Source organism: Lepeophtheirus salmonis, chromosome 9 (assembly GCF_016086655.4).
Source record: "Lepeophtheirus salmonis chromosome 9, UVic_Lsal_1.4, whole genome shotgun sequence".
Classification (NCBI taxonomy): Eukaryota; Metazoa; Arthropoda; class Copepoda; order Siphonostomatoida; family Caligidae; genus Lepeophtheirus; species Lepeophtheirus salmonis.
Genome location: NC_052139.2, coordinates 17,227,386 through 17,239,790, shown reverse-complemented (window position 1 = coordinate 17,239,790; position 12,405 = coordinate 17,227,386). Strand labels below are relative to the sequence as shown.

The 12,405-nt window shown below is 31.5% G+C and overlaps 1 protein-coding gene across 2 annotated transcripts in view; it reads right to left on the bottom strand.

The window, feature by feature from the left end:
- Polr2I (RNA polymerase II subunit RpII15) overlaps positions 1 to 6,716 on the bottom strand; it is a 566,921-nt gene extending 560,205 nt beyond the window's left edge. For both annotated transcript variants that reach the window (XM_071890994.1, XM_040719586.2), the window contains exon 1: positions 6,704 to 6,716. The gene's annotated coding sequence lies outside the window, so the exon portion shown is untranslated. The remainder of the gene's footprint in view (positions 1 to 6,703) is intronic.
- Positions 6,717 to 12,405: the final 5,689 nt, after the last annotated feature.

Below are 12,405 nucleotides of genomic sequence, written 5' to 3'. Positions count from 1 at the left end.
TAACGAAAATTATTTTTACACTCACTCCAAGAACGTAGTAGTATAGAGTATTTGATGTACAAAATAGCCACTACAGAAAAATAACAATAATATTTAATTACGATTTTACACTGTTATTTTTAATTAGAATTTTACACTGTTATTTTTAATAACGATGTTTCTTTACGCTATCAAATGATAGATGGCACTAAAATATATATATCTTGTTTTTATAAAATTTCTTTTAAGTGCAAAATATCGGAGCAAAAACAAAATGTGCAATCTCCTCCAAAACACTGCCGAGAAGGGTGCAGATACCGTTGGTTCTCCATCCGGACTGCCCACAACATCAAGAAGTCTATTTCAGTCATATACATCCAAGAAGAATCAAACTTTATGCAGTAACAATGATTGTTTTTCTCCGCAAAATATATTTTTTGACTTCGAAGCAAAAGAAAGAAGACGTATGCTCGGGATAAAACTTATTTTTTAGGATATTTTAATAGATAATTTGAGACAAAAGTTTTCAAAGAAACTAAGGGATTTGGTTCCTAGGGAATGCCATCCCAAAATTTAAGGAATACCACTCGGAGCCCACTAATTATGGAGATTCAAATGTGAGGAATGATAATTTGAAAATGTTGTGTCATCGGAGGAAAGAAAACAAATACGTATTAGTAAGAGAGCAAAATAGCCTGCAATATACACGATATTGATATTCAAAATGTTATCCACCTGTTTGCTAAATAAAATGGCAACCAAAAATTAACCTGGTAACCCTGACTATTTGAATAATATTTTGGAGAAGAGCTGCTCAACTGTCATGACGTTTTATTAGATTAGCTGTGAGCAGCTCTAAGAGAATTGGAAAGGAAGCCAACACAAATCCTATTCCATATATATTAGTAAAAATATTAGCTGGAATTACTTCAAAGTAGATCCTAATCCAAACTCTTATAGTCAGGGACATATAAAAAGAGGGACTTATTACAGAATTTGACTTTCCTCAATGTCTCTACTATAGTTTGTGTTAACTGTAGATGTCTGCATCTATTCAGTCATCCATTTCATCCATCCTCCTCGTCTACTCCGGATTTAGGGACATTAGGAATCCTAATTTCCGCTATTAAAGTGAAGGACATTCATCTCCTGGTCCAGGCTCATCTTTTAAGTCTATCGATGCTCCTCCATTTCAAAGATTTGAATTCCCGAGTCTTCTCCCAGTCTTTCTTAATAATGTACATTCTTGATTCTACAATTTAACAAGTTCTTCATTTTATTGCAGTCATTCAAACCCATTGAGGATCTTCCACGTCGTAGTGAAGCATATGAAACTATGTCTCCCTTTCTCAAGAAGATCACTTTTCCCACAAATATATTTGGAAAATGAAACAAACGGCTTATTATGTTTTAACGTCACTGATTCTATCATTTAATCCAAGACCAAATTTACTCAATCCGTATGTATTGTAATAACTAATTTATATTTACTGTCATTTTTTTGGATGTCTATCAATTATCATAAGCCTTCGCCATCAATATAGCGACTCCTTGGTGAATGTGTGAAATTGAATGCAACAAAAGATCGTGTAACTTTGTCACCCCCGGCATTAAAGAACAAATCACTTTGGTAATGTACATATAGTAATAATGAATAATTAATAAACCATTCCTTCAGTTTCATTCCCTTCTTAACATTTACTGATCTTTTTAAGTGATAAGGATACGTAAATGAATTCAAACACCGACTTTGTATAAGGATTGCTTCAAGCAAGCAACTCTTAGGATTAAATGCACTTCAAAACTTCCATAGTATGTATAATTGTTATGTAATGAATTAATTAAACTCAAATATCTTTAAACAAATACTTTATTGATATTGAAATATATTTGATAACAAATTTTAGATTATGAATTTAAGTTAACAAATGTACCATGCGATAATTATCTTTCTCTTGCCATATGTATGATGATGTTGGCTTCATTGAATAAATTCTTAAATTTAAAGTTATTTTTACCAATAAAGTCGATGTATCTCGAACAATTATTATTACTTTTCAATGTTCTGAAGGAAGCGACTATGACCAGGAATTGAGATATGCGCTTGTAGAAGAGGATATCCCTCTTATTTTATCCTACGCTATTTTATCCCCCTATTTTTTTTAAGCTGTTAACTTAATAGGGATATTTTCAGAGAGTATAACTGCTCTGACCATCAAACAAGTTTGGTGGGTGGCACCGGGAGGTCTAAATTTTTTAATAATTGTCTCTACCTAAAAATAAAGTACATAGTTCTATGACCTCCATGTAATCATCTCCCACCACTTCTTTTGATAGTTCACTGAGATAATATTCTAATAAATCTTCAATTTCCGAAAGTGATAGGTTACTTTGTACAATAGTATTCTCTCCTTTGTACTAATGATTGTAAGGATTTTGAAGGAATCAATATTTTTCTAATAATCTTTAAATTTTTGAAAGAAAGGAATATTTGAACTTGTTCTTACATTTTTGATTTTCACTTCGAAAACACTTTTTAAAATCAATTCATGAAGATGATGATGACAAGTAAATGACAGCATTTATCTTTCAAACTTTTTCAGCAGCATAATGGTACCATTAAGACGACCAGTATTTTAAGTTGTGGTATCACAACAAAGGAATTATATATTTTCTTTTGGTTCCCAGTCTTGGATTGCTTTCCATATGTAGAAACAATCAGTAGACTTTCATCTTCCAGTCATTCAAAGCAGGCAGTAATTTTCCATCCAAAAGTATAGCTACAACATATGGTACTTTGTTTTTAAAACCATTGCAGGATTTTACAACGCTGCTGATTATGAAGGGGTTTCTAGGAAGTGAGAGATTTGGTCCAACCGAATAGGGGTGTCAGGTATAGACTTCATCCTATCACCGAGACGCTTCTTCTTTGCCGAAAATCAACTTTGTAAAGAACTTGAAGATTGTTTCCCCACCTCTTCTATATGTAGTTTTGCCTCCAATAATAAGTCCTTTAGCAATTTGATTTTTAAAAGTATGTAAGTCATACTGCTTGGTTGAAGGAACATTTAGTATGGAGTATTTTGATTATAAACAACTAAATAAGGCAAATACTTCATATGAGAATATGCCTTTTAAAAGGACGCCAACAAAATCGTTCATATAACTTATATTTAAAGTTTAATTTTTATTTACCTTTGCAAACTTGTTCAATGGATTCTATACTACAACTAGAAATATAATTTGTGTAATAATATAGTGTGAAGTGACACTTAGAACAAGAATTCAAAAGACACTTCAAATTCCCAAATTCAACAGAAGCCAGAAAAAGAAAATTGTTGTTTATTTGTAATTATTCTTTCCTTATACAAAGTACTTCTTTAATATTATTAAATCATTCTTGAATATCATTAAACGTGGGTATGATTGATTTCAAAATTAGTTACACACCCTCATCGAAAAAAAACTAATTTTTATTGCGCACTTTTAAATGGACACTGGTCCATATAGAGTTAACATTATGAATTCAATTTAACAAGCTTACCATGCGATAATTATCTTTCTTTTGCCATATGTATGATGCTGTTGGTTTCATTGATTAAGTTTAAATTTATTTCTAACGTTGGAGAAATACAGTTTGAGGATTTATTCCCAGTCCTAGAGAATGTATGAAAATATCTAATGATTTTAAACTCAGTTGGGATGAAATAAAGAGATTAAATGAACGTAAAAGCGGAGCCAGGTATATCGTTATTACAATAAAAAGTCCTGTCAACGTAAATTTAAGCATATTTTTGGCTTAACTTAAATAAACAAAGAAGTTGGTTTTAAAATAAATTCAAACCCCTGAATAAGTAAATGTAGTTAATGGATCAGAAACGAATATAGGGATTCTTAAAGAGATCCTGAACAGATTTGGAGATTTGATTGGAGAAATAAAAAAGTATCAACCAAAAGAAAAAAACAATGAGGGTTTTTTTTACTGCAAAATAATTTTCATGAAGGTAATTGGTATGGTATTGCCTCCACATTTTACTGTTTGAACTGTACATATTTTTGTTTCGGGCGTATAATAATGTATCCACGTTTAATCTACAGTAATGAATCCGCGCCAACACTCAGATTTATTGCGCTTAATCTGTGCCAAAAGAACGATTTTGTGCATTATCACAAAACCACTCACGTCAACTCACTCCAACGACTGTTACATAATACCTGCGCGTCCAACATGGCTGAAACTTGCGTGAGTAACTGTCAACAGATGCTACATAGATATGAATAGCTCTTATTTACGAGTAAATATTTTCTTCTTGTTGGGCTCGGAAACTCTTTAGACCACTCTCACATACGAGTATAACTATATATTTTTTTATTAAATATGAATATCATTGAGAAAGTTGTAAAATTTTGGCCACAAGATGGTGCCACTCTCTGCCACCTTATTAAAAACTAATATAAGTAAACAACACGTGTCTCACATGGCTATCTGATACTAGGTAAAGCTTTAAAACATAGTAACGTAACGAAGACCAATTGATTCATATTTGTACAAGGTAGTAGTGGTGGGGGGAACTTTATTTTATTCGTTGGGTGCATTAAACGTAACTACACAGCATTTATTAAGTCATCAACTAGTTGATTTTATTGTGTCATGCAACCTTTCTTTCAAAAAAACACAAGAAAAAAAAAGTTCTATATCAGTTGAAAGTTGTTCAATTCTTCTAAAGTATGGAATTATTATTCAATAGTTGTATGGAATTGTTCGTAGTTTAAGAGGAGCTGATTCTGATTGAAACTATCAAGATTCAGTACACTGGTTAGGAAAAAAATAGAAACATCGACAACTGACCATAAAATACATAGATAACCCCATATGCCCGTTTTAAATGAAGGAAAAGTTGCATCCGTCATAAAATAAAATGACAAAATGTGGCGGCATCAGTAGTATCATAAAAAGCGACACTAAAAAAATGAATTTTCTCATGCTAACAGGCGTGTATCGCTACTTTGTTTTAAAGCTCTAATCCTAAATAGTCAATAAAAATAATGAAAGTGTAAGATTTATCTCAATAAGAAAAAAGTATATTTACAGATATTTTCAAGTAATTTTAAAAATACCAATATATTTGAACATATATTTAAAATAAAAAATTTGTGACAAAGTACTTAACTCAATTTTACGTATTCTTTAAAACAAATTGTAAACTTTTTCTTCATTAAGTGAGGGGCAGATACGTCTTATGTTATTGATAATCTGATAAAGATATTTTTAATAAGATTAAATTTGATTTATTTGATACATGAACTTCATATATATATAAAAAATATTTTTGTTATGTTATTCTATGGAGATTTACAAATAATGGCATGTTTGTCAAATAATTTATGTTATTTGTGTAATGGAAATTATACGTGTCTATTCGAAAAGGATTTTTTCAAGAGCAAAATCTCATAAAATTATATGTAAAGGAGTGTAAAATTGATATGCACATATTTAATGAGATAGTTATTTTAATTGTGAAACAATATAGGCGTTTGACTCGTAGCTTATCTAATACAATTTTCCCTGGTTGTTTTCAAAGTTCCTTCAATAAGAGAAGAGGAAAATACCTACAATTAATTGGTAATTTGACAATTAATACTTTATTCTCTCAAATTGTCGAATTACTACTAAAAACCATCTTGAACTAAATTTCAGCAAACGGATAATCTCCTAATCCATTTTGTTATTTCATATTTACAGCCTAATATTTTGTGTACATATTTATGTCAATTAAACACTCGATATGAAAATTTGCCTGATAAATAAAGATACAAAAGAATGTTCACTATCTTTTAGAACCTTTATTTTATTAAAGAGACTTATATTGCCCACATATCTATCCAATTTGTCATTAAAAAAAAAAAATCACCTTTAGAGACATCAACTCCCCTCCTAATTTGCAAACAAACGTCCAATTGATTCCAAAGGTTCGAGCATTTATTATATTTTTGCTCCCGGTGAGGATTCCTTGCCTATTCCAAATATTTGGAACAACAAATACGTCAATTGATTTTTTTTTTTTCCAACTAAACTTTTCAAAAAAAAATATCCGGCTTAAGTGCCTACGTTTTCCGAGAGAGGGCACCAAAGTGCCGGCATAGATAGCTTGTGCACTCTGAATGTCTGGTCTTCCTCATCAAAGATCAAAAAGACCTGATTTATAAATGGGATTATTAGGAAGTCACTTGATTACAGTGTCACGAAATTCAAAACATTTGATGAGATTTAAGGATAAAAATCAATCCAATACAATAAAATATGAAGTCAACTTGAGTTGGTTTAATTTTTAATCGAATTTCTATTAGAGTTGAATCGAAAAAAATATCAACACGAATAGATAATTGTTTTTGTCTATAAAAGACTAAAATCATTGCCGTTCAGTCTAAAAAATGTTAGACCAATTTGAGGACCGTCAAATTTTTTAGTGGAAAGCTCTAATTCAGGCCTTGAAAGAAGTTCAATCTGAACTTGTCACGAAGAAAAAAACAGGTCTTGATCCGTCCCGAATAAAAATTTGGTTAAGGATCTGTGTTACAAAAAGTTCCATCTAATATTTAGTCTAGATCGATTATATTAAATGAGTTGGTGATAGTGATATGAATGTTTATCGTTCCAAATCAATCTCTAAAAATCACTTAATACCAAACTGGATAAAAATTCGATCCTGGACCGAGTTTGAAAATTAATAAATACGATTTGAATGTATGAAACGAGTATGGCATATCTTTTTGCCTTTGGTAAAGGACAGGATAAAATAACAATGATACAGCTCAAAGTACCAGAGTTGAATTCAATCTGTTAAAAAACATTTTTCATTTATTTTTGAAACCTTATTTCAATGTCCATTTTCTTCGAACTATATTTTTTTTGTCATTTACATTTTCTCATAGAAAAGATAAGGCAATAAAAAAAAATTTTTTTTTCCCAAAGTTTTGCTTCATGTGTTCAAAAATGAAAAAAAATAACCTTCCAATAACAAATTACATATATTTTGCTTGAATTACTGTGGGCATTAGAACTGGTACGGTATGGGGGTTACCAAGGTTCGGTTCGGTACAGCAATTACGGGTTGGTACGTTTCTACCCTCGGTGCTGTACGTATATATATATATATAATCACATAATACATATTACAAAATTTTGGTAATTTTTTTAATCATTATTTACTTGTTTTATGTATTGCATGGATCATTATTTTTACAAAATCGATGGCTATATTGTGACTGCTAATCAGTATTGTTTGTTACCGGAAAATCTTGAAATATATTTAGAAATTCATGAAAATAGCATTATATAACCCGTGTATGTTTTAATCAATCTTCATTTTTTAGATATATAAAGTATATTTAAGAATATTTTATTTATTCAGAAAATAAATAAATTAAGAATAAAATATCAAATAAATTGAAAAACTACATTAGCTCCATAATTATTTTATTATTACTATTATAATGCACCAAGCCGTGTCCTGTCAAGGGTGTACTGTCGTTTGCACCAACCCGTAGGTTTAACTTACCGTCCCAGTCCTAGTGGATATATATATAAGGTTGTGCGGCTATCGGTCTAGCGGTTATTGCGGTTCAAGTGGTTCTGGAAGCTCTCAAAACCGGAACCGATAAAGTCGAATGGAGACCGTAATATATTTCCTATCAATATCGGTTCTTTTGCTTTTTATCCTATATATAAACAAAACACAATTTATACATTAAAAGATAAATTAGCCTTCATCAAGCAGTCAATTTTCTGAGCGAGTTTTTTTTTTTTTGTGTGTGCAATTACAAGATTTTCCAATAATATTTTTTTATCTTGCCAGGATGATAGCTAAGGGCTTCTCATGGATCTGGAAAAGTGGTTTTAGGCACCAAACGCTGTAAATACATGAAGGAAAGTGTGGCTAGATTATGGATCCATGTCCTCTACTTTGCTTGTCTGGGCCTTATAATATAATAGATTTCTTACCTAGGGTTTCCCAAAATTTACTATGTCAAGCCCTCCCCCCCCCCTACACAAATACATTTTTAACTGAAGCCCCCTTCAAAAGAAACACGCGTACTATGTATGTGAGACAGAAAGTAATTCTCTATTCCTCATCTTCCTGTACCCACCACCCTAGCCTCCCCTCACTAACCCCAATACTTTGAAATCCATTTTACTAACCAACCATAGCTCTCGGGCCCCCGCTGGAACTTGGGGCACTACACACTCTGTCTATAAGGGAGCTAAGGCCCTGCTTGTATCAAATTTAATTACCTGGGCCTGAATTTTCTAGCGAAGCCGCTTGTTTTAAGTGTCTATTACTGAACTGAGCCTGTGTAAAAATAACCAATGTCGAATACCAGAACCGAGACCGTGGAAATGAAAAAACTGGGACCCATAAAACTGCTGAACCTGAACCGGGCACAACCTTGCAATTTGTATTTTTGATACTGGGTTGTTCCTAGGGAAGAAAATATACTTAATGTATAGTGACATTAAAGACTAGGTAAAATTGAGTAATACTATAATGTTTACTAATACTTCATCAGTTCATAAGATTCTCTTAAAAACCTGCAGTTCCAAAAGTGATATGTTGTTGCTTTTTAATAACTTATTGTTTTGGATAAATAAACGAATTAATAGATGTATTATACTATACTTATGCTCAATTTCCAAGAGGACAAGAATACAATTTCTTGATGATCCCTTTTGATTAGCCGTCTTATTATTAGTATGAAATTTTTTTGCCTATCTTATATAAATGAAAACGCCTTGAATAAAATATTACTAAGTAATATTATAATAAAGTATCGAATAAAATACTTTGTATAATTTTAATAGAATGAAAAATATATGTAAATCATTTTAAGATTAAATCGGAGCTTACGTGCACTGACAATTTTGTTGTGATGCAGCTGCCTAATGGGGTCTTTTTTGTTGCAGCCAGAAACATTGATGTATAAACAAAATCATGGCGACAACGACTCCTGCTATACAGAAGATTGAATTTATAGAGGAGGAACAGTGTTAGGGTGCCACGAATATTTTTGTCCAGACAATATTGAAATTGTGTTGTCTTGGACCCAGAATATCACTGGAGATTGTCCTTGGGTCTGGCAAAGAGTCTCAGGGCCTTAATAGGTCACTGAAGTGGTAGATCATATTACTTCATTGGGAAGGATATATGGTTCCAGCAGTCCGGGATATTAATTCGATCGATTATTTTGGCTGAGGTTTCCTTGAATCTAAAACAAAACGAACATATCAAGGACTTTCTAACTGCCTCTATCAAAAGGAAAACCACTAAAATGCCAAGGACTAAGTTTGTCAACTTGTACCCAAAACATATAGCAAATTATAATTTTAAGGCAATAAGAATTGATAAATACTAAGCCCCGAAAACTGCAATTGTGGGTAAGTGAGGGCTCTTAGTAATTTCTCCAAGTATTAGCGGTGGTTTGTATCCCGTTTTGGGACTACGCTGTATCAGAAAACACTCCCAACATTCGAGGAAAAAATGACAATTCATAAAGCCTATGCCCCGTTTCCTGATAAATTTATACGAAATTGTTTTAATACTAAATATCCTTGTACGAGAATATTTTATGGAAATTGTCCTATACAAATATGTTTTATACAAAGTTACCGTACACCGTCTCCAGGAACACCGTCTACGAAATAAGGAAGTCCTAAACGTTGAGAGAAAGAAGTTATCTGTTAAAGTGACTCAACTGGACCCGGAGAAGTTAAAAAACAGCCTTGCTAATCCCCTCGAGTCCATGAGGGCCCATGCAAGAAATCTCAGCATTTCACACCAAACTGTTTAGTGCACTATCAAAAAAAGTAGGTCATGTGAGGGTGGAGAGGCAACTTATGACACCAGCAATGAATGAAACCCATCCCCTCTGTTACAAGACTCTTTTAAATGAGTATTTTGATTTCTTTTGAACTCTTTTTGACACATTTGGCCACTCTACAGTCCTAATGCCAACCGCCTTGACTATACATTCTAGGTGCATCTCACGGGAAAACCCTACGTTGTCCTTCCTCCAATCACCAAGGACCTCGAAGCTACTATCTACCAACACTGGGACACAATGACAGAGGATTACATCTACAGCCTACCAGCGGCGACAAGCCATCATAACCGCTGAAGACGGCTAGATTGTTGGTTTAGATGAGAGCTCAGACAAACATCTATTTAATCATTTATTTGTTGACATTGTATTGTTAATAAATAAATTATATTTTGTTGAAGTTTAAATTTTAGTGTTCAGATCACCTGGTTGCCAGAAAGATTTGACTAAGTACCAATAAGGCTCTATTTTCACTTTCTTTTCAATAAAATGTTGCGTGACACAATTAAATTAACTAGATTGGTCCAAAAATATTTTTTTTATAGACCAATTCTTTAAATGAACTATTGATGACGTCAAGTTTGTTTCAAGGTTGTGGACATTGGCCTACAATAACGTTAAATGAAGTTAAATAAATCTTATTTCTAAAACTCATAAATTTAGATATGGGAGAAAATTGGTTCATAGATGGAGGTCCACAAATATCGATCTTTATATTGGGACCAAAAGTCTATGATTTGAAAACGATAAATTTTTTGATCGCAATCTGGACCAAAATACCGATTCAAATCTAACTAGAAAAAATTAGTTAAGATAAGTATTGAAAAAAACACACACTGATTTCAAGGGGTTATTAGGGGCCGAAGAATAGAACCAATTTGGTGTTTACAATATAGGTATTAATATAACCCCAAAAAAAAATCTTTAATGTTACAGTCCGTTTTTCATGAGCACGTTCACACGTAACTACTCAATACTTTTTTTAAGTATATTTTATTATTCTGAATAGTATATTTATAAAACAACGAAAACATAATCATGCTCTGGCTTAAAAAAATCAAAAAAACAACAACATAAAAATAATGAAGAAACGACAATTTCATGTTTTCAGGGATGTCCTCTGTAGAAAGGGCTGGATGGCTGAAAACCCTCCCCCCCCCCTACACAAAAAAAAAAGTATTTTTTTTTTCTGACTAGAAAATATAATATTTGAAATTTAATTAATTTTTTCCCCAAAAATCTAATTGTCTGTGAATGGATTTTTCAAAAATAAAACTTTTGTGAACAGCTCTGGAATTTTCAAATTTTTTAAGAATGGCTATGGATTTTTAACCATTTTCTCCGAAAAATTTAATATTTGTAATTTTTTCCCAAAAATTATATATTTAAAAATAAAATTTTTGTGAACAGCTCCGGAATTTTCAAATTTTTATCCACAAATTCAAATTTTTGAGAATGGCTATGTATTTTAAAAATTTTTGTCCAAAAAATTTTATATTTGGATTTTTTTTCCAAAAAATGTTATAATTAAAAATAAAATTTTTGTGAACAGCTCCGGAATTTTCAAATTTTTTCCCCAAAAAATGCAATTATTTGAGAATGGCTATGGAGTTTTGAAATTTTTTCAGAAAAATTTATTTTTTTGCGGATTTTTGAAATTGTTTTCTATAAAACTGTAATGTTTCAATTTTTTTTTCCCAAAAATCTCCAAAAACTAACCGAACTATTTAAAATATATGATTTTGTCTATTTTTGCTCATTTTTAACACAATGTAACTTTTTTTTAAAGAGATAAAAACCAGGAATACCCTTCTTTGGGATTTATGGCAAGATTTGGGATATCGACATTACCTTAGCTATGAATTGTAACAAAATGTCGAATCTTGGGATTTTATAAATGCAAAAATATTTTTTTACTGTCGTTTGATTATACTTTCAAACTTTGTTTGTCTATATTGTTGAGAGGTTACTACTCTTATAGTCGTTCTCAACTTGTTCTCGTTTCGTATGATTTTAACTATGCCTAGACAATATACTAAAAACAATGGTGGAGCATGTTCGAATTGACAGCCTCATTTAGCCAGGATAATGAAAGTTAGAGAGGGGAATATTCATCAAAGATTGGCTTTTAAGCGTAAAGAAAATTATTTTATATACTCATCACCAGATATTGTTGAAAGTAAAGAAAAATATAAAATGTTGTAACTGATTTAGGGTGAGTGACAAACTCCATTGATATTTTGTAAACTATTATTAATTTACTGGGATTTCAAGGTTGATTCTAAGTCTTTTTAGGGAAGAATCTAGGGATAGTATAGAATTCTGAGTGGTATCCTTGGTTACAACGTTACCTGAACACAGGGTCAGTTACAACAGTTCAAATTCAGTTTGCAGGAAAAACAAATGATTTAATAGATTCAAACAATATCATAAATATTTATAATGTGTTCTATTTTTTTAGTTTTGGCTTGTTTGAGTCAAACCAGTGTCAAGATATTTAAACAAAATCAAAAAGTGTCTTCACGACTTATAAAATAATTTTTTAAATGT